Source organism: Bufo gargarizans, chromosome 2 (assembly GCF_014858855.1).
Source record: "Bufo gargarizans isolate SCDJY-AF-19 chromosome 2, ASM1485885v1, whole genome shotgun sequence".
In the NCBI taxonomy this organism is placed as follows: Eukaryota; Metazoa; Chordata; class Amphibia; order Anura; family Bufonidae; genus Bufo; species Bufo gargarizans.
In genome coordinates, this window is record NC_058081.1 from 568,951,368 (window position 1) to 568,978,537 (window position 27,170).

The 27,170-nt window shown below is 44.3% G+C and overlaps 1 protein-coding gene across 2 annotated transcripts in view; it reads left to right on the forward strand.

Moving 5' to 3' along the window:
- Positions 1-5,534: 5,534 nt before the first annotated feature.
- LOC122928650 (leukocyte antigen CD37-like) overlaps positions 5,535-27,170 on the forward strand; it is a 105,973-nt gene continuing 84,337 nt past the window's right edge. For both annotated transcript variants that reach the window (XM_044281697.1, XM_044281698.1), the window contains exon 1: positions 5,535-5,684. The gene's annotated coding sequence lies outside the window, so the exon portion shown is untranslated. The remainder of the gene's footprint in view (positions 5,685-27,170) is intronic.

The window sequence follows — 27,170 nt, forward strand, 5'->3', positions numbered from 1 at the left end:
GACAATCAGTCCAACTAAATTTTTTTATACAAAGTTGGCATTTGACCAAGATATTTATCTCACCCAGCATGGGTATATGTAAAATGACACCCCAAAACACATTGCCCAATTTCTCCTGAGTACGGCGATACCAGATGTGTGACACTTTTCTGCAGCCTAGGTGGGCAAAGGGGCACACATTCCAAAGAGCACCTTTAAGATTTCACCGGCCATTTTTTGCAGATTTTGATTTCAAACTACTTCGCACACATTAGGGCCCCTAAATTGCCAGGGCAGTATAACTACCCCACAAGTGACCCCATTTTGGAAAGAAGACACCCCAAGGTATTCCGTGAGGGGCATGGGGAGTTCCTAGAATTTTTAATTTTTTGTCACAAGTTAGTGGAATATGAGACTTTGTTAGAAAAAAAAAAACAAATCATCATTTTCCGCTAACTTGTGACAAAAAAAATAATAATTTTAGGAACTCGCCATGCCCCTCACGGAATACCTTGGGGTGTCTTCTTTTCAAAATGGGGTCACTTGTGGGGTATTTATACTGCCCTGGCATTCTAGGGGCCCTAATGTGTGCAAAGTAGTTTGAAATCAAAATGTGTAAAAAATGACCTGTGAAATCCTAAAGGTGCTCTTTGGAATGTGTGCCCCTTTGCCCACCTAGGCGGCAAAAAAGTGTCACACATGTGGTATCACCATACTCAGGAGAAGTTGGGGAATGTATTTTAGGGTGTCATTTTACATATACCCATGCTGGGTGAGAGAAATATCTTGGCAAAAGACAACTTTTCCAATTTTTTTATACAAAGTTGGCATTTGACCAAGATATTTATCTCACCCAGCATGGGTATATGTAAAATGACACACTAAAACACATTCCCCAACTTCTCCTGAGTACGGCGATACCACATGTGTGACACTTTTTTGCAGCCTAGATGCGCAAAGCGGCCCAAATTCCTTTTAGGAGGGCATTTTTAGACATTTGGATCCCAGACTTCTTCTCACGCTTTCGGGCCCCTAAAATGCCAGGTCAGTATAAATACCCCACATGTGACCCCATTTTGGAAAGAAGACACCCCAAGGTATTCAATGAGGGGCATGGCGAGTTCATAGAATTTAAATTTTTTTGGGCACAAGTTAGCGGAAATTGATTTTTATTGTATTTTCTCACAAAGTCTCCCTTTCCGCTAACTTGGGACAAAAATTTCAATCTTTCATGGACTCAATATGCCCCTCACGGAATACCTTGGGGTGTCTTCTTTCTGAAATGGGGTCACATGTGGGGTATTTATACTGCCCTGGCATTTTAGGGGCCCTAAAGCGTGAGAAGAAGTCTGGAATATAAATGTCTAAAAAATTTTACGCATTTGGATTCCGTGAGGGGTATGGTGAGTTCATGTGAGATTTTATTTTTTGACACAAGTTAGTGGAATATGAGACTTTGTAAGAAAAAAAAACAATTTCCGCTAACTTGGGCCAAAAAAATGTCTGAATGGAGCCTTACAGGGGGGTGATCAATGACAGGGGGGAGATCAGGGAATCTATATGGGTGATCACCCCCCTGTCATTGATCACCCCCCTGTAAGGCTCCATTCAGACGTCCGTATGTGTTTTGCGGATAAGATCCATGTATCCGTGGATCACCCCCCTGTCATTGATCACCCCCCTGTCATTGATCACCCCCCCTGTAAGGCTCCATTCAGACGTCCGTATGATTTTTACGGATCCACGGATACATGGATCGGATCCGCAAAACACATACGGACATCTGAATAGAGCCTTACAGGGGGGTGATCAATGACAGGGAGGTGATCACCCATATAGATTCCCTGATCACCCCCCTGTCATTGATTACCCCCCTGTCATTGATCACCCCCCTGTAAGGCTTCATTCAGACGTCTGTATGATTTTTACGGATCCACGGATACATGGATCAGATCCGCAAAACACGTACGGACGTCTGAATGGAGCCTTAACGGGGGGTGATCAATGACAGGGAGGTGATCGCCCATATAGATTCCCTGATCACCCCCCTGTCATTGATCACCCCCCTGTAAGGCTACATTCAGACGTCCGTATGTGTTTTGCGGATCCGATCCATGTATCCGTGAATCCGTAAAAATCATACGGACGTCTGAATGGAGCCTTATAGGGGGTGATCAGGGAATCTATATGGGTGATCACCCCCCTGTCATTGATCACCCCCCTGTAAGGCTCCATTAAGACGTCCGTATGATTTTTACGGATCCACGGATACATGGATCGGATCCGCAAAACACATACGGACGTCTGAATGGAGCCTTACAGGGGGGTGATCAATGACAGGGAGGTGATCACCCATATAGATTCCCTGATCACCCCCCTGTCATTGATCACCCCCCTGTGGGGGGTCTATATGGGTGATCACATCCCTGTCATTGATCACCCCCCTGTAAGGCTCCATTCAGACGTCCGTATGTGTTTTGCGGATCCGATCCATGTATCCGTGGATCTGTAAAAATCATACGGACGTCTGAATGGAGCCTTACAGGGGGGTGATTAATGACAGGGGGGTGATCAGGGAATCTATATGGGTGATCACCTCCCTGTCATTGATCACCCCCCTGTAAGGCTCCATTCAGACGTCCGTATGTGTTTTGCGGATCCGATCCATGTATCCGTGGATCCGTAAAAATCATACGGACGTCTGAATGGAGCCTTACAGGGGGGTGATCAATGACAGGGGGGTGATCAGGGAATCTATATGGGTGATCACCTCCCTGTCATTGATCACCCCCCTGTAAGGCTCCATTCAGACGTCCGTACGTGTTTTGCAGATCCGATCCATGTATCCGTGGATCCGTAAAAATCATAAGTTTTTTTATCACAATAAAAGCACACAGAGCTATGGGGACTGGGTATTGTGGATGTGCTAGCGGCAATCTAGAAACCCATGTCCTCAGCTCTATACACAAAATCCTGGTGACAGGTTCCCTTTAAGCTTCTGTCACAGCCTACACCTAAGGCTACTTTCACACTAGCGTTTCTATTTTCCGGTATTGAGATCCGTGATAGGGTCCCTATTCATTGTCAATTGGGACAAAATGTAACTGAACAGAACCGAATGCTCCAAAATGCATTGAGTTCTGTATGGTTGCGTTCTCGTACCGGAGAGCAAACCGCAACATGTTGCAGTTTTCTTTCCATCATAGGATCCGGAGCAAGACGGATCCGTCATGACCCACAATGCAAGTTAATGGGGACAGATCTGTTTTCTCTGACACAATCGGACACAATAGAAAACAAATCCGTCCCCATTGACTTTCAATGGCTATGTTACAGATAATACAACAGGATCCGTTCATAACTGATGCAGATGGTTGTATTATCAGTAACTGAAGCATTTTTGCTGAGCCTGCCTGATCCAGCAAAAACGTTAGTGTGAAAGTAGCCTTAAAGGGGTTGTCCGGGTTCAGTCCCCCCTGACTTGAGCATCGGAGCAGTTAATGCTCTGATGCTCTCCTTTGCCCTGCACTAAATCGCACAGGGAAAAGGCATTTTTTGGAGATCTGGTGACGTACCGGGCTCTCCATGGGGCTGCCAGGAAGCCCGGTGACGTCACCGGCACTGATGGGCGGGATTTAGCGCTGCCCTAGCGAGTAAAACGGCTAGGTCAGCGCTAAAGCCCACCTATCAGAGCCGGTGACGTCACCGAACACACTGCCGGGCGGAGGCCTCCGCCCGCCAGTGTGTTATTGGAAACAAAAGAGACAATCGTGCAGGGCAAGGGAGCGCATCGGAGCATGAGATGCCCCAATGCTAGCCTCAGGGGGACTGCCTGGGTGAAAATAAGGGTATGTCCGGGTTCAGGGTATGTCCGGGGTAACATATATACATCGGGAGCTTTTCTTGATGTATATATTACATGAAGACCAAAGCAACAATCTGAACATAGGCCCTGATTTATCATACCTTCACTCCAAAATTCTGGCTTCAAGGAGTTGCAAAATGTGGCTTTTGCGACCTTTTTGGGCTCAGTTGTGCAAAAATAAATTGTGATATTTTGCATTTTTAAACAAGTCACTCAGTTTTGAAATATGGGTGGAGAAGTTGGTGTGGTTAGCTATGTTAATCAGTTTCATTCCAGATTTAGGCCTCTTGCACACAACCGTTTGTATTTTGTGGTATTTTACAGAACGGAACAGCTGTCCCTTCATAGAACAGTACTATCCTTTTCCTTATGTGGCCAATAATTGGACAGTTTTTTTTGTGGACCCATTGAAGCGAATGGTTCCGGTCTGCAAAAAAAACTGAACGGACACAGAAAGAAAATACGTTTGTGAGCAAGAGGCCTTAAATAGTTACATAGTTAATACAGTTGAAAAAGACATAAGTCCATCAAGTTCAACCAAGGGAAAGGTGGGGGACGTGAAATCCCAGAAGTAAGTGAGACTCAAATGTCTTTAGATTTAGGCTACATTCATGTGTGCGGACCCATTAATTTCTATGCAGCCGCAAAAGATGAGTACAGCACACCTCGTGCTGTCCGTAACTGTTGCTCCGTGCCCCCGCAAAAAAAATACATGTCTTATTCTTGTCCGCAATTGCGGACAAGAATAGACATTTTCTATGACAGCCGCAGCATGTGCGGTCTGCAAATTGCGGAACGCACATGGTCCGGTGTACGTGTTTTTTCGGATCCGCAAAACACGTTTGTGTGAATGTAGCCTTATTGTGATTTTTAAAAAGTCACAAAAGAAGTTGCAATTTCACTACAGTAGCAGGGTGGAGTAGGAAATCTGGAGTCATTTTTCTAGACAAAAGTGTTAGGTTTAGTCCCATTTCACAAGAGCGAGTTTTCCGTGCGGGTGCAATGCATGAAGTGAACGCATTGCACCCGCACTGAATCCTGACCCATTCATTTCAATGGGTCTGTGTACATGAGCGTTGTTTTTCATGCATCAATTCTGCGTTGCGTGAGAATCGTAGCATGTTCTATATTCTGCAGAAGTGAATGGGGCTTCAGTGAAAAGACAAAACTGACTGAACTTGCTTGAGAAATGGTGCGAGTTTCACTGGACGCACCCTGACACAATCCGTATTGTTTGTGTGAAAGAGACCCTAAGGATAAGAGAAATTTATCAAACAACTTGAGACATTTGATAAATGTGGCATAAAGTACTCCAATACAGACTCAAGCAAAACTGACTTCAAATATTCCCCTCATAGTCTCAGCGTGGCAGGAGAAGCACACTTTTCGGCATGTGTCATGTCAATGGCTGCCTATGGCTATGTTCAGAATATACACAGAACGCAACCATCACATGACCAAGCCAGCTTCACACATTTGCCACACATCCTCCTCCGTGTGGAACTGCAAGTCTCAGCAGGTCTACCTCACCCCCTCTTAATCATCTCATGTTGTTCCAGTGTAGGAGTTGCACAGTATGATATGACAGCCCAGCTACACGACTTGCAAAACCAGACTGACACGGAGTGGATGACTCCCACTTTCTGCCCTCCCCGATGGGAGTAACTGGAGGCAGCCAGTGAGCTCTGGAGGGGGCAGTTCTGCTTTGTGAATCATTCAACAGAGGGTGAAGTCCTAAAGTTTGTAGTTTACATTGTAAAGCAGGGACCGAGGCAACTGCAGTGCTGAAATTCATCCCTTCTCACATAGCCTTTGTTACAAGGACATTTATTATTCTCCGGTGAGTAGTGGTTGAGTGCGGGGCTCTGCATACTGGAGATTTTACTTGCTTGATACGTTAGCATCCATGTCCGTGTGTCTGTTGTACTGTATAATGAAGGGTCTGACAATGTCTTCATGGAATAGAGGTCCACCACATGTGCCACTGTGAAAGATCGGAAAAATCGTCTACGCTGACAGTGGTGGGGGGCAGTTATCTTTATGATCACCGTGCCCATATCTATGTTGTGTTTAATGCAACTTGTTTCAATGTAGAAGCTACTATCTAATCTGCAAATATATAGAATTGCCAGGGGGTCCAGGACACCTCCAAACACAAGAGATCCACCATGGCCAATTCACCAACAGAAAATACCCAAAAAAGTATGACAGACCTAAATTTCACAGAATTTTTAGGGGCTCAAGACTGAAATTTAGAATATGTTTCTATCAATCTGATGTCCATGGAGGGATCCCTTATTTGTCCTCGTTCTTTCCAAGCGCTAAACCTTTGACGTGTAGCGTGAGCATTAGGATTTGTAACTCAGGGCTAGGTCATGACTTCCAGTAACGGGGCTTCTTCAACACAGATTTTAAGGAAACCTCAAGACTTGTGAAATACATTTCCACAAGCAGTAAATGATGACGTGCGAGCTCGCAGACCAGCGAGTGTGAGCTGATGGATGAATAATTCAGATGGTTTAATGAGGTATACAATATACTGGCAATGTTTGCCTCGCAGAAATCGGTCGTTAGCGGCGTGATGTCTGGGTTGTATTAGAGTAAGGAATTCACACATGCTTTAATGTTATAGCAAGCACATTTAGTTTATCTGGGGGTTTCTTATGGATAAGCAGATCTTTGATGTGCAGCTGCCCGTCAGAGGTTAAAAGATGGAGGCCTGTTATCAATTGTGAGCAGTCAAAGCTCATTCGATGGGGCGCCTGGATGCTTAAAACCTTTTCATATTCACGCTACACTGGCTGGATAGGATGCGAACGAGTTCTGGGTGCTGAAGTCACCTAGCTACTCCGACCTTGAGCTAGGGCTGTGAAGAAAAGTCTACTTCCCCCTCTGCCCCAAGACGAGATTGAAGGGACGATGACTATGGAGGAGACTGATAGCTCTGAGGAAGGGTCACACGCACATCACTTTATAAAATAACAAAATAATTGATACTCATGTCTTTTCTCCCCTGCCGCTTTCTGGGAAGTGCTGCCCGCCACTGTTTGTTTACCTGGCTGCAGCTGTGACTTTTCATTGGCCACAGCAGCGACATACCATCTACAGCTGAGGCCATTGACCTGTGTGCAGCCAATCACTGGAATGTCACTGCTGCAGCCAGGAAGATAATGTCAGGGGTGAGGATGATGAGAGTGCATTGCTGTAAGCAGCAGGAGAGAAATGGGTTGAGAATGGATTCTTTTGTTATTTTAGCAAAAAATTAAATTAGACCAGCACCTCCAAACAATATGGAATAATATAGGTGCATGCTACCATAAATGACATGCAAAAGCAAACCCACTGCTTCAAGCACCCAGACACAAGCAAACACTTTAAACATGGATTACTCTGAATTGCATTACTTCTATACTAACTATATATGAAAATTAGAAGCTATTTGCGCACATTTTGATCAAAATTGTGTCGGGGCCCATCTACCAGAGACAAAGAGGCTTGTACAGATGGGAACCTACACTATCAGCATAAGGCCTCTTGCACACGACCGTATGGCCTTTTCAGTGTTTTGCAGTCTGTTTTTCACGGATCCATTGTTTTGTATTTTGTTTCCGTTGTGTTTCCGTTTTTCTGTAACGTTTTTCCGTATGGGATATACAGTAATTACATAGAAAAAATTGGGCTGGGCATAAAATTTTCAATAGATGGTCCCGCAAAAACGGAACATATACGGATGCATTTCCATATGTGTTCCGTTTTTTTGGCGGAGCCATTGACTTGAATGGAGCTACAGAATGTAATTCGCGAGCAATAATAGGACATGTTCTATCTTTCAACGGACGAAAAAACAGAAATACGGAAACGGAATGCATACGGAGTACATAATTTTATTATTTTTTTTTTTTTTTTTTTGCGGAACCATTGAAATGAATAGTTCCGTATACGGACTGTATACGGAATGCAAAAAACGGCCTGTAAACGGAAAAAAAAATTGGTTGTGTGAAAGAGGCCTAAAGCCTACAACAGTCAGGGCAGTTTGGGGTCAGCTATAGTATACTCTATTTAAAAGCCTTGGCCAGATGGGCAGGAGCGCACTGTCTAAACTGAGGCAGCCGCTCCCCCAGATGTGCAATGCAAAAAATGAAATTAGACCAGCACCTCCAAACAATAAGTAATAAAGTGCAGGTGCACATTACCATGGCTGACATGTAAAAGCCAACAAACAGTATATATAGCAGCACACTGCACCAAACACAGACACCTGCAAGCACTGGAAACATGGATTGCTCTGAATTACATTACTGCTTTACTTACTATATATGAAAATATGAAGCTCTTTGTGCACTTTTTTTTATTTTCTTATATAGTAAGTATAGCAGTAATGTAATTCAGCGTAATCCATGTATCCGGTGCTTGCAGGTGTCTTTGGGTTTGGAGCAGGGTGCTGCTACATAAACTGTTTGTTCGCTTTTGTCATTTTAGAACATTCACAGCGACTGCCCGAGTTTTTATTCTACTTGAACAATCCTTTAAAGGGGTTGTTCATCCCTTCGGGCAGACCCTCAGCGTGGCCGGGCCTGCAGAGGGAATCACATCTACCTGATCGCCGCTGCTGGATTCTGGCTCCTTTGCTTTCTCAGCACCTCTGTGTGACCCAGTGACATAATGGGGGGCATGTCACTGCTGCAGCCAGTCGTGGCTGCAGTGGGTACGTGAATCCTGTCAAACCAGATGTTGACGTGGGGAGACCTGAGAGATGCAGCAGCGATGGGGGAGCGAAGGAGCTAGAACCCAGTGGCAGGGATCAGGTAAGTATGATTCCCTCCGAAGTCTGGCCATGCTGGGGAAGGGTCTGCCTAGAAGGCCCACAGGGGTTAATAACCCCTTTAAGGTGTCCATAAGAATATGAGCCAAACACCTGATTTTGGTGGGACCTGATGACCAGTTAATGTGTATTGGGGTGTCCCAACTTTCCCCCCATGGCAGTTGTCAGGGGAAGAAAGGGTCGGACATGCTAGATTCCAACATGTCCAATCTTTTTTCCCCTCAAAAGTTACTCACAAAGCTGTCCGTCAGCAGCTAATTCCTCTCTCCCCATTGAAGACACATGATTGCCTGGCCAAGCCCAGCATTTAGGAGTAAGTTGGGAGCTATCTAAGGTATATCGCCACCTTCAGAGCAAAGGCTGCTGAATGTAGATGTCTGTTTAACTGTTCAGGAACCCAGTGTAATGGACCCATAGTGGTCAAAGTCTTCTTCAGGAACATATAAATATGGCTAACGCAACACTGGAACGCTATCATAGGCTATCTGTTAGGCCTGATGCACACGGCTGTTGGCCTGCCATATGAATTGGGTCCGCAATCCGCTTCTGACACACCACAAAAAATAGTGCATGCAAGTGTATGGGCTGTTTGCGGGCCACAATACGGGCACTGGCCAACAACGACCGTGTGCATGAGGCCTTAAAGGGATTATTCGTGACATAGAAAAGGAGTAAATGTGGAAAATTCCTTCAAATGTGATGGTCATGGCTAATATACTTTGTGGGTAAGAGTTAGGGTTTGTCCACATGGGGTCCACTGCTGATCTTCTGCAGATAGCAAAATCCAGACCACAAGAAGCCGATTTTCTTTCAAACTTGATAGCACATAGCTTATGCTAGTCACTGCAGGACAGTTCACACTGCAGATTCTTCCAGCAGCGTGTGGATGAGATGTTACCACTTAGGGTGGGTTCACATCTGTGTTCTGAATTCCATTATGGCTTTCCATTATAACATGGTTATAATGGAAAATAACAGAATCCATAAGTCGGAAGTCAAAACGGAATCCTTTAAGAGGCGTTCCGCTTTGCTTTCCGTCACAATAGAAGTCTATGGTAATCATGACGCATCCGTCTGGTTCCCGTTATGCAAGATGGAGAACAGAGTCCTGTCGACAGGACTTTTTTTTCCGTTCTGCATAACGGAAACCAGACGGATCCGTTATGATTACCATAGACTTCTATTATGACGGAAAGCAAAGCGGAATGACTTTTAAAGGCTTCTGTTTTGCATTCCGTCATAATACAAGTCTATGAGCAGCATAACGGATCCTTCCTGGTTTCCGTTATGCAGGACTGGACTCCTGCATAATGGAAACCAGGACGGATCAGTTCTACTGCCCATTGACTTGTATTATGAAGGATCAAAACGGAATGCCTCTTGAAGACATCCGTCTTATGGATTACGTTATTTTCCATTATTACCATGTTATAATGGAAAGCCATAACGGAATCCATAACGCTGATGTGAACCCACCCTTACCGGTACAGCAATATGCTGCAAACTCACCACATGCAAATCTGCAGCATATCCATCCCACACGGACATACCCTAGAAGTGGAACTTCAGGCTTCTGGCAAAGGCCAAGGAGCAACGTGAGCCTCTGATTCAATAGTTGTCACATCTCTGACAACTAATAGAAAATAAAAAAAATACAATGGGGGTCATTTACAAAGACCAGCTTTTTTTATGAGGGTCTTTGTTCCCCCCCCTGCGCTTTTCATACATTCGGTGCTTCTACTGCAGTCAGTGCGCCTGGAATGAAAAACGCCTCCACTTCCTGAGTGTTCACGGTTGGAGTTCACAACTTGCAATTTGCCATAATATGTGTAGCCATTTGTTTGCAGTGGAAAACCAGTTGGGAGCCATGTTTGCTTACTCGTGCTTGCTTACAGAGGAGGACAGATGTATTGAACTCATCCTGACAATTGTTCAAGCAGGAAAGTAAAGACATGCTTAGAAGGTAGATTGCAGTAGATGAGATGACCCCAATTACAGTCTTTCTGGCACATAAGTGCCGTTCTTTTAGCGTAGCTTGCGGCAGTAAGTCGAATATGTAAGTGTGCACAACGCCCTACCCCTGGGCACCACCTCTGCTACTTTAGTGCATATACTCTCCCCCCTTTTACTGACAATGGATATATCAGTTCGTAGTCTAAACTGCTCCTTGTAAGGATACAGACATCTAAACTTGTGTCCAATGCTTTTAATCTGCACCAGCTTTTTCGCATGAGGTCTTCTCTGTTCTGCTATTTTTCCAAAAGCTGAGCAGCAGATGTTTTCTCTTTATTTGTGCATATCTGTAACAGGGTGGGGGGTGTTGGCTGTTCATCTTCACATCAATGGAAAATAGTGATGCACATGGCACGTGTTATCATTTGACCATAGCTCTGAAACTTCTTAGCCCTCATGTGCGCTTAAAGGAGCCTCTTATCTGGACCTCCATTTATCTAAATAAGGAGCTGCTGGCCATCACTAGGCCGCTCAAGCTGGGACGCCCGGTGCAGGACAAACCTGGCATGGGAGTAGCTATAGGGGTTGCAGTCGCTACCGGGCCATGAAGCCTGAGTGGGCCCAAAGACCCTTGTGCTACACAAGAAGACACTGGTATTATAGAAAGTGCATGCTGGTTCAGTTACACCTCTGGCTGGAGAGAAGGGGTTAGGTCAAGAATTTAGCATTGGGGCATTCCCGTTTCATTTTTTTTCCTCAGGCAGCACGAAGGCAATGTGCTTCCCTGCCCCTGGCCACAAAGTACTGAGGGAAGAGGGGCCAAGCTGAACTCTTGCACCAGGGCTCATGAGCCTTTAGCTACACCCCTGAAATCTGGTATTACACCCTTTCAAATATATGGACTATGTAAATACGTATTTGAGCTGACAGGGCAGAAGACACTGGAGGACATTTACTAAAGACCGGCATTTCATACACCAGTCTTAGATCAAACCAATTTATTAAGGGGTGCAGGACTCGTATTAAATTGTTCACATCTTCTGTTGTCAGTGCACCAGAAACTAGAATCTATTCCGTCTCCTGGTGTAATGTGTGGCATTTTTCTGGTGCACATGTTGTTAATATAGTTGGTCCAAAGGCCGCCTCCTCCCACCCACATCCTGCCCACTTTTTTAGAAAAGCGATGAGCTTGTCATAAAAAGCCAAAAATGCACAAACTTTGTTGTAAATCGCAACTTGTGACAAAATTTGTGATTTTGATCAAATTGGTCTAGAGCTTTAATAAATGCCATCAACTATTTGTAGCAGCTTTCCGCTCTTGCTGACAGACGGGGTCATGCATGAAGAAGACCCTTCATAATGTCCTAATTGGCCAAATTAATGTAGACTTCTACATGGAAAAGGAATTCCAGAGTAATATATGACATTGATTATCAAATGCCAACCTTGTGACAGGAAGCCATCTTTTCAATCCAATGCAATATATTGGTGATGTCATCATCTCCATTTGCTGCTGTGCCGTCACAGTTGGTTTGGAGAGGACCACCATCCATCAGTGATGTCACCTTGTGCTGGAGATCATGGACTTGAGCCCCTCCTTACCCTCTGCAGGGTGTCAATGGGTGTCACCAGCATTGTATAATGGTTGGAATATTTCAATAGTTGAGTAGATTCATAGAAAACTTTATCTAAGCTACATTTTGTGTTGACTTCATCTCCTGTTGTGACATTTCTCTTGAGTCAAGGTTGCTAGGAAAACTGATTCAAACCAGATGCCATGGAAAAGTTTACTTGTAAGCATAACAGCTAAAGTTTGTGATTCAGCGCTGCATGCCTTACTAATACAAGGAATTTTAGATGATTGTTATATTAGAAGTTTTTTGTTTAGAAGGTTTTCCTATGTAAGACATTTATGGCATGTTGGTTTAAAGGGATTGTCTCGCCTGTAACATTGGTGGCTGCAGGCATTGGACCCCACTTATAAGGCATTCATGGTATATTAAAGGGGTTGTCTTACCTGGAACATTGGTGGCTGCAGGGATTGGGCCACCTTATAATTCACTAATGGTATATTAAAGGGGCTGTCTCACCTGGACTGTTGGTGGCGTATCACTAGGATATGCAATCAGTGTCAGAAAGGATGGGAGCCACACTAATCTCTAGAACGAAGCCCCTAAAGAGAACAAGAGCGGACAGCGGCTGCGCGGCTGCAATCCATTAATTTCTGTAGGGGTCCCGAAAATAGCCAAGCAGTGTGCTTTACTATTTTTGGAAGTCCCATCAATGGGAAGCACCATAGCTCCATTCATTTCTGTGGAATTACCGACTGTATTCAGTGGTCCCATAGAAATTGATAGAAGACAGCCGCGTATGCAGCGCGCTCTTGTTCTCTTTGGAAGCTTTGTTATAGAGATAGGTGGGACCTGCACCTTTCTAACATTGGTGGCATATCCTAGCGATATGCCACTAATCTTCCAGGTGAGACAATACCTTTAATGCACCATTGGTGCCTTCAAAAGTGAGGTCCAACCCCTGCATCACCAGATATGGATACAGCTCATGACTATAGTATAGAGCGGCAATATACACTTGCCAACTATATGCCAAGACCAGGAAGCGCCCAATACCAGCATTAGTGGGAGTCTGAGTGGCTTTAGGCCCCAATTACAAGTATCATATTTGATTTCCATGATGACATCTACTTCATGTCTGATGACAATCTGCGTCCATTGCATGTGAAGGAAGTATCTGCAACCCCATCTACATGTTACCAAAAATCTCTATGTGGCTTTTTATCTGTGTTGCTGATGTGCACAATACTTATTTCTGCAATACGCAAAGAAAAGCTGAGTTCATACTGTGCATTTGTGGCAGGAGTCTGACTACTAGTGTCAGATTTCCACCAGTGGATCCTCTTGGTAAATTGAGTTTTTTGTGGCTTGGATCACTCCTATAGAGAAAATTATGAAATGAGGAAAGTTAGCATTCCTTAGAGGTCCTATCTCACACAAGGGAAACATGGTGACTGGCCTCTCATGTGTTTATTAACCTGACATTAGCACTTTACATGATGAATTATTGTTGTAAGTCGTAACCTATAAAGATTCACTTGTAAAAGACTAAAGTCACAAGATGTTCTTTGCTAATAGATCTCGGCTTTTCCATCTTAGGCCCTTTCTCCTATTAATGTCATTATTTTACACGGACAATATCAAACAAATAAAGATTAAAGACAATCTGTAGGAAAACTGCTAACAAAAGGAATACTAGAATGACATCTATTCAAATCTGCGAACATTCCATATCAGGCCAAGGGACAAATTTGTGCTAAGGTGACTTTACTTTGGGATCGGACCAGATGGACAAGTCTTTGCTCCTCACGTGTGTCCATGGTCCGTGGGCATCCATAGCCTTGTCACTGGTTGTAACAATGGCGATCCGTGCCTGCCTTCATCTCCTTGCTCTGTCACGCGGGCATCAGAGTGGTGTTAGGCCTGTCCAGTCCACTCTGGGCCTGCAGCCTCTCACTTCTTTGTTCTGTGTTCTCCTGCTGCTTTTCAAGCACTGAGACCTCTGATCTGTGCCTGCGCTGTATCTCCCGATCTCAGTGCTTGATCAGCTGACCAAGCGGTGAGACCAGGAGATTTAGCGCTGCACAGATGACAGGTGTGAGTTCTTGGAGAGCAGCAGGAGAACACAGAACCAGGAGAGCAGACACAGGCACATGGCTATACCTTATGTCTAGCACTGTCAATCCAGGGGAAGTGAGAAGGGAGTATAACAGACTGGTGCTCCGAGGGCTTTGGCCAGCCTCTTGGTGCTCCATTTAGGTCACTAGCATATAAATAAAAATGTTGCCTGATTTAATAGGACAGATCATTCTAACAAAGGCTCTTTAAAATTGTGCTTTAAGGAAGTTTTCCATTTTACTTTTACATGCTTTAAAGTGTTTTGCATCAGCATTCTTTTAATAGTCATTTATGAAGTTAGCTGTAATTTTGCAACATATTGTATTTTACCTTTATTGCTCCTATCTTCCGTTCTAGGCTGTGGTCACATGTCCATGCAGCTCTTACTTATTTCCTGTGATGTTATGTCCAGTGTCATTGATAGGGGAGTGTCTATGTAACTAAATGGGTGGGAGGAGCTATAAACTAGCTGGGTGTTGTTAGGGTCAGTGATAGTGGAGTGTCTATGTAACTAGCTGGGTGGGAGGAGCTATAAACTAGCTGAGTGTTAGGGTTGGTGATAGGGGAGTGTCTATGTAACTAGCTGGGTGGGAGGAGCTATAAACTAGCTGGGTGTTGTTAGGGTCGGTGATAGGGGAGTGTCTATGTAACTAGCTGGGTGGGAGGAGCTATAAACTAGCTGAGTGTTAGGGGCAGTGATAGGGAAGTGTCTATGTAACTAGCTGGGTGGGAGGAGCTATAAACTAGCTGGGTGCTGTTAGGGGCAGTGATAGGGGCGTGTCTATGTAACTCGCTGGCAGCTATAAAAAAAACTGGGTGTTAGGGTTGGTGTTGGAGCTGTGGCAGAGAAAGGAGAAGTGCATCATGGGTTTGGTTGGTTACAGCCACAGGAAGTGCTACATACAGGATGGAAACAGACCAGATTTGTGTACATGGTAAATTCATACACATATGATCACTGTATACCTGTTTAGTACAATAGTGGGAGGTGACAAGCTTCTGAAACCTTTGGCACTGCTTATCTCTGGGAACAAGGGATTGGTCATGTTGAAATCCACATTTCTGCCACAAAGGGGCAGTCAGGTGGCTTCTATGAACACTACGGTAGTTTGTTGGGAGATGTTCTTTTTACACGTTCTATAGAGAAATTACTATAAAACCCTCTATGTTCACATATATTAGGGGTATGCAAACCTCTAAGGGTGTGTTCACATCACGTTTCTACCATCCACATAGCAGACCTGTGTACTGATATGCGAAAAACATTAATGAGCAGCATCAGAAGGGCCTCCATTTGTATTCGTTTTACATAGACTTCAATGTTAAAAAAACAAAGACATATTTGTCGCTGTCCAAGACACCAAAAGCAGAGTCTATTACGCTTTTATGTTGGGCAAAAATAACAGACATTGATGTTTGTGTAAAACGTATGCAAATGGATGCTCTTCTGTTGGCATCTGTATGGATATGCTAAGCAAATGATAGAAACGTGATGTGAACGTAGCCTGGTGTAACTTCACACCAATCACCCCACTAACTTAAAGGGGCTTTCCTGCATTACTGGCATATCCACAAGATATGCATACACGACTGATACATGCAGGTCCGCCTTTGACATAAATTTCAAGTATCTCAATAGATCGGTGAGAAGAGATGAACAGATGAAAGTAATGTATGTACACCATCACCAGTTCCTGTTTCCTGTCACTGATGGTTTCCTGTTCTCCACCATCAGATATAAATTGTTTTCTGATGTTTTTCTTGACTTTTTAAGGTTCCCCTTAAGTTATACTTGAACATTAAAGGATTATGCAATTTACAGCATATTTCCCGGGACGTCTGTAATGCAGGATGACAGAGGCCAGATCAAGACTAGTGGAGGTATTTTTGGGAAGTAGGAATCTGATGGGTTCAGTTGTACTGCCATAATATAGTTCAAATGAATGAGCGAGCATGTAATATAGAGTAGGTCTTAGTAGCGGTTCTATATGCAAGTAGTGTGTGTTCTATATAGGGAACCTTTCTACAATACCCTGATATCTCCTTGAGTCTGGATGACATGCTCTTCTAGACAATCTTGGGGGAAGTGCTGGTAGTGCTATGTATGGTCATTACTTCTCCACTGTAAAATGTGACCACAATAGATCATTTCTCACTATTTAAGTGTTTTAAAGGGGTTGTCCAGCTTATGACACAGATTGGTATAATACAATAAAATAAGATATACTCACCTTACTGTTCTCCTGCTACCTTTTCCAATGCATACCGGGTCCCCTGCTTGTCTCTGTTTCCTGGTCCCTCTTGTCACACAGGAAGTATCCACTCAACCAATCACTAGCCAAAGTGTTGACCCACCTCAGCCAGTGATTGGCTGAGCAGGCATCTCCTGTGTCAGAAAGTGGAAACTAGCGAGGACTCAGTAACTGTTGTAACAGTATGGTGAGGATCACTTCTTTTATTGTTTTAAGCCAATCTGAGACAGGTTTTTAAAACCTTTCCCTGACCAAACATCTTTAAGTGTTATTGAATCAACCCCTATCTTCTCACATGTGTATGATGCTTTAACTAGGTTCTGCATTCAAGTCCATTGTAAAAGGAAAAAAAAAAATTGTTCTTTCTGGAAAACTGGAGTCTGCGAGGCAGGAAAACATGAGTTTTCCATCTGTAAACCTGAAGATTTATTGGCCACAAGTGAGTCTTCAGCTTTAACATTTCTCTGGAAACTGGGTCAGATTTTCAGCATTTCTACTTAAAGAACAATGATTCCTATATGAGAGCAGAGCTTGGTGTAAAGTTCTCAGGTATGCCACAAATAGCTAAAGGAAAGTTGTAGAAATACACTGATTATAAAAGCAGCCCCCCTCCCCGATGAGCTGACCACAAGTTCTCCAGCTGCTGGGACCTCCTGCGGGAAGCTCTTATCACCAAGGGAGCCATGATCCAAAAATGTATTTGAATCAGTCAGCAGTCCATTTAATGCACATACAGTCAGGTCCATAAATATTGGGACATCGACACAAGTCTAGCATTTTTGGCTCTATACACCACCACAATGGATTTGAAATGAAACTAACAATATGTACTTTAACTGCAGACTGACAGCTTTAATTTGAGGGTATTTACATCCAAATCAGGTGAACGGTGTAGGAGTCACAACAGTTTGCATATGTGCCTCCCATTTGTTAAGGGACCAAAAGTAATGGGACAGAATAATAATCATAAATTAAACTTTCACTTTTTAATACTTGGTTGCAAATCCTTTGCAGTCAATTACAGCCTGAAGTCTGGAACGCATAGACATCACCAGATGCCCGGTTTCATCCCTGGTGATGCTCTGCCAGGCCTCTACTGCAACTGTCTTCAGTTCCTGCTTGTTCTTGGGGCATTTTCCCTTCAGTTTTGTCTTCAGCAAGTGAAATGCATGCTCAATCGGATTCAGGTCAGGTGATTGACTTGGCCATTGCATAACATTCCACTTCTTTCCCTTAAACAACGCTTTGGTTTCTTTTGCAGTATGCTTTGGGTCATTGTCCATCTGCACTGTGAAGCAACGTCCAATGAGTTCTGAAGCATTTGGCTGAATATGAGCAGATAATATTGCCCAAAACACTTCAGAATTCATCCTGCTGCTTTTGTCAGCAGTCACATCATCAAGAAATACAAGAGAACCAGTTCCATTGGCAGCCATACATGCCCACACCATGATACTACCACCACCATGCTTCACTAATGAGGTGGTATGCTTAGGATCATGAGCAGTTCCTTTCCTTCTCCATACTCTTCTCTTCCCATCACTCTGGTACAAGTTGATCTTGGTCTCATCTGTCCATAGGATGTTGTTCCAGAACTGTGAAGGCTTTTTTAGATGTCGTTTGGCAAACTCTAATCTGGCCTTCCTGTTTTTGAGGCTCACCAATGGTTTACATCTTGTGGTGAACCCACTGTATTCACTTTGGTGAAGTCTTCTCTTGATTGTTGACTTTGACACACATACACCTACCTCCTGGAGAGTATTATTGATCTGGCCAACTGTTGTGAAGGGTGTTTTCTTCACCAGGGAAAGAATTCTTTGGTCATCCACCACAGTTGTTTTCCGTGGTCTTCCGGGTCTTTTGGTTTTGCTGAGCTCACCAATGCGTTCCTTCTTTTTAAGAATGTTCCAAACAGTTGTTTGGCCGCGCCTAATTTTTTTTCTATCTCTCTGATGGGGTTGTTTTGTTTTTTCAGCCTAATGATGGCTTGCTTCACTGATAGTGACAGCTCTTTGGATCTCATCTTGAGAGTTGACAGCAACAGATTCCAAATGCAAATAGCACACTTGAAATGAACTTTGGACCTTTGATCTGCTCGTTGTAATTAGGATAATGAGGGAATAACACACACCTGGCCATGGAACAGCTGAGAAGCCAATTGTCCCATTACTTTTGTTCCCTTAACAAGTGGGAGGCACATATGCAAACTGTTGTAATTCCTACACGGTTCACCTGATTTGGATGTAAATACCCTCAAATTAAAGCTGACAGTCTGCAGTTAAAGCACATCTTGTTCATTTCAAATCTATTGTGGGTGTGTATAGAGCCAAAAATGTTACAATTGTCTTGATGTCCCAATATTTATGGACCTGACTGTATATGTCAAGTGTACCAGATTGGGAGCTGTTCCTTGTAGTGGCCCTTTGCTCCGGGTATTAGTTGTGGCTCATAAATCACTGACTGACTCTATTAGGCTTTGTTCACGTCATGGCCTCAATTTGAAGGATACCCTTCTGGCATATACCTCTGACGGCTGACATACAATGCCCCCTACACTTCCTTCCACTCCTGCGGTAAATTTTGCCCCATGATGCACTTTTTTTTACTGGATTCTGTATACTATACCTTTTGTTTGTGGTATACTGGCCCAACACAGGCCAAAAGGACACAATTGTGGTTGTCGAACAGATAATGGAACCGCTGTGGATACACTGAGTATGAGTGTGAACGCAGCCTTACATCGGTATTAAATAAAACAATGCAATGTCCAAAAGTCTGATAAACTGGCTACAACAAAGAAATTTAAAAAAAATATTACTGGCTTTACATGCAGTACAGATTTGCCACATATGCCATAGATTTTTTAATGAAATTTCTGCCACACATTGACCAGCAGATCCCTGCATGGATTAATCCTCATTGTAATTCAATGGAGCTAATCTGCGGATTTTCCATATGGAATCCATGGCAATAATGCTGTGGTTTTAAAAGATCGTATGGTGTAACTCATTATTCCACGCTGATATTTTCCACCTCATTTGCATGCATTGCTGGCAGAATGTTAGTAGATTCGGTTAGGATTTAGCCATGGAATCCCTGTCTATCTCCTGACAGAACATGGAATAATACGGTAATTTTGTTATCTATACTGAAACCTCTTTGAGATGACCACCCAAAATTGCATTGGAAAGTGTTGGTCTGCTCAAAGCAGACGGCCAGTGTGCATAATATATGATAAAACTGGAAATCGCAGTGATTGAGACAACAGGAGATAATAACCTGCAGGCAGCAAACACAGGCTGTCCAAAAACAGTCTATTCCCACACAACATTGGGTATATGCTGCAGATGCACCCAGCTTAAAATAGCCTGGGGCATGGAAAAAGTTATTGAAAGTCCAAAGCGTTATGAGTCATGGAGTCAGTCATGGAGCTGCGACAATATGCAATCAGTTATAGCATAGCTTGCCAAACAAATTGTGTACAAAAGGTCTTTTTAAATCCATGCAATTCTTAAAATGTGAATAGCGTTCAGTAAGTTGTTATGGGAAACAGATCTATGCCCATTGTGGGCAGCGGCATTGATACATCTAGTGGACATGCGCCGGCGCGAAACCAACGACCAGTGCGCATTTCCGGGCCGGCGGTGAACTGCACATGTGCGGGATCTGGGCCGGTACTGGGGATGACGCAACAGACTTACAGGGCGGGACAAACAAGAGGCTGGGGAGAAGTAATGTGAAAAAAAGGCAGAGTGGCCCGGGCACCTACACCACAAACCCTGCCCCTGGGCACTTGCGAGCCCTCATTTGCATATGGATTAAACATTGTTTTTTTCGGCTGGTAAAAGTCACAACAAAAGAAGAAAGGTACCACTGGAATCACGGGTAGTTGTGCCAGAGCGCCATGTAAGCAGTGTGTAACGTCCAATTTTGGTGACAGATTCCCTTTAACCACCTACTGTCTGGGCATGGTCAGACAATGCAAATGTGCTTGATTATGAGGGAGTCAAGATACATAGTTATCGACCAAAGCAGCAGCCAACAGCTCATTAAGGCTCCATTCACACGTCGGCAATTTTGTTCCGCATTTTGTGGAACGGAATTGCGGACCCATTCATTTCTATGGTCCGCAATTCCGGGTCCGCAATTCCATTCCCGAAAAAAATTAAAAAATAGAACATGTCCTATTCTTGTCCGCAATTGTGGACAACAACAGGCATAATCTATTAGTGCCTGCAATGTGCAGTCTGCAAAATGCGGAACGCACATTGCCGCTGTCTGTGTTTTGTGGATCCGCAAAACACGTTGCGGATGTGTGAATGGACCCTAACGGTCCATTCACACGTCCGAAAAATGGGTCAGCATCCGTTCCGCAATTTTGCGGAACAGGCGCGGACCATTAATTTTCAATGGGGCCGGAATGTGCTGTCCGCATCCGCATTTGCGTATCCGCACTTCCGTTCTGCAAAAAAAATAGAACATGTCCTTTTGTTGTCCGCAATTGCGGACAAGAAAAGGCATTTTCAATGAGAGTGCCGGCGATGTGCAGTCCGAAAAATGCGGAACGCACTTTGCCGGTGTCCATGTGTTGCGGATCCGCAAAACACATGCGGACGTGTGAATGGACCCTAATGTGTATGTGGCTTTAGATGTATATTTAGAGGACATAAACTAATATCGGCAGCCTTACAGATCCTAATAGCAAGGACTAATAGAACCAATTGGACAGGGTATGACTGTGTAGGGACATGCCGCATTGACAAGAAGGCTTGTAACCTAGTTGTCAGTTTATTCAAACTTTGCCAGGATGAATAACAGAGGAACATCACAAAGCAGAGATCTAGGAAGAGATGCTCTAGAATTGTCATAGGGAATACAAGCATGTCCTAAAACAAACATATCAGGAGAGAAGACAGATTGTGGGGACTACATTTCACAGGGCATAGTGGTCGGTGACTCCACATTTGATGTTGTATTACTCATCCTGTCCATGAGTCTAGTTTTTACTTCCTCGCTGGTTTACAATGTGGAGCTTGAACTAGAAGATAAAGAGCTTTCTGTCACACAGTGTGAGCTGTATTTGGTGAGTAAGTCCCAGTGCTAAGAGCAGCCTTTGTTGCCCAAAGAGGCCTCTTCCAAGCCCGGGGGCGTGATGCGGGGAGTCACAATGTGCCTTAAAATAGCTCAAATTAGCTTAATGATGTGTTCAACATTTCATATCATTCTGAAAGCAACCTGATCTTACACATTTCAGCCAATCTGCATAAAAGCATTGTAAATGACTATAAAAGCAACATAAATAAAGGCAGAAATGCATCATTATACAACCTAAAGTGTAACCTGAGGCTTCTGGTCCCAGTGCAAAAAGTGTAATGGGTCACCCAATGAGGGGTGCACTTTCTTAACTCACCAATTTCTTAACCTAACCCCTTCACTTCAGCCCTACTGTTACATTACATACAGAGCTACAAAACATACAGGGTAATACAGCGCCACACACCTCTTACATCCAGTGATGTCTCCTCTGATGTAGACGTTCTCTTTCTTTATCGTCTCCATTCAGACCAGACCGCCATGATGATTTTTTTCAGCCATCTCTTGTCTCTGCAGAGTTTTACAGACATCTGTTTCCTACTTTTCCATCCTCCTCCCCACCTTCTGAACACCCCATCCTGCCACCTGTAATACTGTACCCACTGTGCTTCCCTACACTATAATGCAGAAACAGATAATCCTCTTGAAAATACTATTATCACACAGATAGTACCCCTTGAATAATTATTGGCACACAGTGCCCTAAAAAATAACTGTGCCCAGCAAATAGTGTCCCCGAAACTTATAGTACCGTAAACATATTGTCCTCCAAAAACAATTGTGCTCGGCCTGATACTGTGCCAGGGTGCCTCCCAAAGTAACAGTCCTCCCAAAAGTCCCACCAATAGTAATAATTCTCTGCCAGAGTGCATAGTGTTAACAGTGCACCCAATAGTAATAATGTCCCTCATTTTGCCCCCAGAATTATGCCCCCATAGTGCCCCCAGTAGTATTAATCCCTCCTATAATTGCGTGCCTGTACAAAAAATACCACCTTAAAATGGGTCCCAGTACAAAAAATTACCCCTTATAATGTTTGCCAGTAAAATAATTCCCCCTTGCAATGTGTGACAGTACAAAAATACCCTCTTTTGTGTGCCAATACAAAAAATACTCCCTTATAACGTTTGCCAGTACAAAAAAAAACACCTTTTAGTGCCCCCTGTAGAACAAATGTCCCGATAGTGGCCACTTTAGAATGTGTGCCAGTACTAAAAATATTCCCTTATAAGGTGTTTCAGTACAAAAAAACACCCCCTTTTAGTGGCCCTAGTAGACCAGTGACCAACCTTATAATGTGTGCCAGTACAAAAATAATCCTTTTTATAGCCGCTATGCCCCCATAGTGCTAGCTCCAGTTATAAAAATAATGATCCCCACCCCATTGTGGCTCAACAGCGTGCTGACAAATAAAAATAATAAACTTAAATACTTACCTCCATTCTGCTGTCAGCAATGCAGTGCAAGACCCAGACCTCTTCTAGTCTGTGCCCTGAGCTCTATGCGACCCTGCTCAGGCAGCGTGATAATGATGACATGGGTCTCTGATAGGCTATAGAAACTAGGACTAGAGAAAACGGTGAGCCAGGGAGACATTGCTCCCATGCCCCGTCGCAACATTCAACTGTATTTCTGTCCTGAGTACAGCGATGCAGTTAAAAATATAGAGATGAGCGTTTCCACAATGGAAGTGCTCAGTTCCCATGGCCCTTCCGCTGCCCCCATATTGCCCCTATCAGCTACTGTCTGAGGCAATCGCCTCACCTCGCCTCATTGGTGGTGCACTCCTGCACCTGCAATGAGCAGAACACTGGTACAGTGGGTCAGCTATGCAGTGGGTCAGTATATAGGTGTAGTAGTCTATAGTAGTTTGTGACCCTAATTGCAGCTTGCGCAGGTACTGTAGCAGGGCCCTTTAAGATGTTATAACTCACGTACCAGGTGAGGAATGCCAGAGGGGGGATAATGTCTCTGTGTAGCAGATATGGTAGTGTCAACGGTGTCTCCTACCTTGGTACGGCTGGACGCCTGGATCCTGGCTCACTTGCAATAAATTGAGTGTGGTCAGTAGGAGTTATGGTGGAATGATTGAGATCCAGACAGGAGATATAATCCAACTTTTCTTTACTTAATGGCAACAGATATCCATACGAGTTACAGCAATAGTCTTTTGGGTCCCAGCAGGTATTGGCAATATGTGGCAGGAATTTGTATCTATTCTGCTTCTTGTCATATGCCTAAGGAGTCTGGCAGGTATTTATCTTCTGCTCTGTCTGACTTCTGCTTGTAGTGGGCCTGACTAGCTGAGGAGGTATTTGGCTTCTCCTGGACTCTGGATATGTACTCACAGCACTGCTCGCAGGGAATGATGTCATCCTGGAGATCTGAAGTTCTGGAGGTTGTTGCTTGCCTGTCACCAGCTGAGGTAAAAGACTCAGGCTGGGAAGATGGATCCTTGCCTCAGCCGAGGCGGGATCCAGGGTTGAGATCCCTGGTTCTGGGAGCTCCTACCAACACAACCTACCCCAGCAGGGGGTGGCTGGTACACTGACTACACTTCCTTCTCCTCCTCATGAGACAGGACATGGGAACGTCCCACTTCTGCTCACACAGGAGAGCCTAGACTGGAATGGACTATTCCAGACTAGATCTACTAACTAACCATGGTCTGCTTACATATTGCTGCCACCTGCTGGCGGACAGGGAAATCACAGCAAATACATGACTCAAGCCTGGAAAATACATATACAGGAAAATGCTAAGTTAGATTACACAAGATGATAACAAATATACACTTGACATATTGTAGCAGGGAGATAGGGTTTTTAGTGACATACTCTGGGATGTTACACACCCAATGATCATTTATCATTCTTAATACTAATGTACTCCTATGTGGCAGAAAGGCCAATGAGCTCCATAAGATCCTAATACCCGGATTCAACTGCAATCTCTGCACCCCTGTAGCCATGTCCCTGTAGGTACCCTACAAAATATACCCCTATATGTTCAGTGTCATACCCTTGAACACTATTTAGCGTTCTTTAACCTTTGCCCCTTAAAAAAAAAAACTCACTTATCTGTACCCACTATGCCTGTGCCACTGCCCCATTCCTTGCAGGACCAGGAAGTGGCTCAGTTATGTGACTGCTGTGGCCAGTCACTGGCTTCGGTCACACATGCTTGAATGTCACATACTAGTACTGATGTGTCACAGGACCAAGCCGATTCCTGGTCATGCATGGAACGGAAGCAGCTGGAGACGGGGCAGTGGTGTATGGGGCACAGGTTAGAACCACTGCGGTTGTCGGCATCTAGGCTGCACAAGCTACTTCAATAGGTCCAGCATATGAGGATTTTGTTAGTATATTGTTAAATTGGTCAGAGTTCTCCAGCTGTCACGGCGGGGAGTGGGGGAAACCCCTCACCGAGCGGTGTAAAAGGGTAAATGGGGATCAGCCTGGCCAAAAGGAGTAAAAAGGAGCAGGTCACCTCCTACAGCGTCTCTAATCCTCTCCCTGACTCCTCACCGTATGAGCGGACCCCGATGGTAGGACGACTCATACTCAGGATTCCTAGAGACCCTAAGTTGCCCTGGAGAAGGGAAGAGACGACCTGTTTATCCCAGTAATGGAGGAACAGGAGTCTCTATCTGAGGCCAGGCTGCAAGGAGAGGGGAACACATACAGCAGAAGGAGATGGCAGGTAAACGAAACCAATAACACACTTACCTGCCACAGACACACTGACTGGAACCCGTGCACTAGTGCTGCTGTCCACACCAACATTAAAGGACACACCACACACCACATACCACACAGGAACCCAGGACACCTATAGCTGCAATAACATGAGAAAGGGGAATGTTTAGTAAACATGCTGGACACCAAACACCACCAGACATGTAACACCAAACTAGACATACAAACACCCTGAACATAACCCACTCCATACAAATAGGGACAGAAAGGGAAGGAGACACCAGGATGACATTGATGACCACAAGGGTGGCCCTAACTGGACAGATGGAAAACCCTGGACTGGAGCAGATCTCCAGCACCAACAACAGCTGAAGAACAACAGACTCCAGCCAGGGAGCCACAGGGGATAAAACCCTAGTGACCACACCCAGTCAGGGAGTAAAGCCTTACAGCACCAGACAGGACAGAGGGAGGCTACAACTTAAAGGGGAACTGCACCCACAAGCATATCAAACATGTAACCACCGGCAACAGCATGCATGGCAACCGTGTCACGGCAATCACCCAGAAGGCCGAGACACTGCCACCGCATGCTCTCACAGCAACACGTTGCCGCGGGCAACCGCAAGTGTGGCAACAGTGTCACAGCGTACACCATAGGCCGTGACGCCAGCATAAAAATCTCGGAGAAAAATTAGATATATAGCAATAGTATGTGTCCATGAAAGTGAATATTAGCCTAGAGATTGGACCCTTTTAAAATGTAGCTTTTATTGGTTCAATTAAAAAGCAAAATATATCACCCTATGATAACTGGGTGACCGGAAAAAAAAAATAAAAAAAATATATATATATATATATATATGTATATCAAGACAGGATATCGCCCAGCTACCACCGTGAATTGGTGCAAATAATAAATAATAATGAGAGGTTTGGGATTTGGGGAAAGGTTAGGGCACTTTTGATGGGTGCTGGGGATGATTCTCTCCCTGTACCCGCCCTAGGTTAACCCTTTGCCCAGGGATTATCCCCGATGGTGGGATCGCCCTGTCCCCGTACCTACCCTGTCTGGCCCTGTACAACCCTGTACCTTGGGAATTTCACATATATACCAATGTCAATTTTAAATCCCACACCTCTCATCAATGTCATAAGTGCCCTTGGAATTTGCACTATTTACATCCTATTTATTAGTGACACCAGCATAGACAGAGTTTAAGCCACCACTAAATGAAGTTTAGAAATTTACAATGTGCTTTTTTTTAAATCAATGATACATAAGTAATTATATTGTAAGTTCATGCACTCCCCCTAGAGGTGACTGAAGGCAGACAGAATATTATTTTTTAAAAGGAGTCTTCCAGCAGTTCTGACCATGCTAAAGTTCTGACAGCACTAGGTACAGGGCTGGAGATAGCAGTACAAATATACCTCTTGTAGAATGTTTGTAATCAGGAGTGGTGTGAATATGAAGTTTTATTCTGCCAAATTCTCCTCCTTAGGTGTCCAGTTGGTGGGGCTTCACTGTGACATGCTGTCTGCTTTGAACTACTTTACAGATCCTCCCCTGTGCTTTGAGCGACAGAAGTAGTAGTTGGGTGCTACATGTGTCACTCAGAGCAGAAGAGCAGTGCTGTAAAGGAGCTCAATTGAGAGACACTTGCACCAATAGGTATGCCGTACAGTCCGCTTTCCCAACTCCCCATCCTCCGTCTGTCGGGCACAGGGCCTGGACGGACACTAGAGCCAGCAGACATGTCATTCTGTGACTGACTCAGGGTGAGAAAAGCACTCCAGGCCTGCACGCAGCTC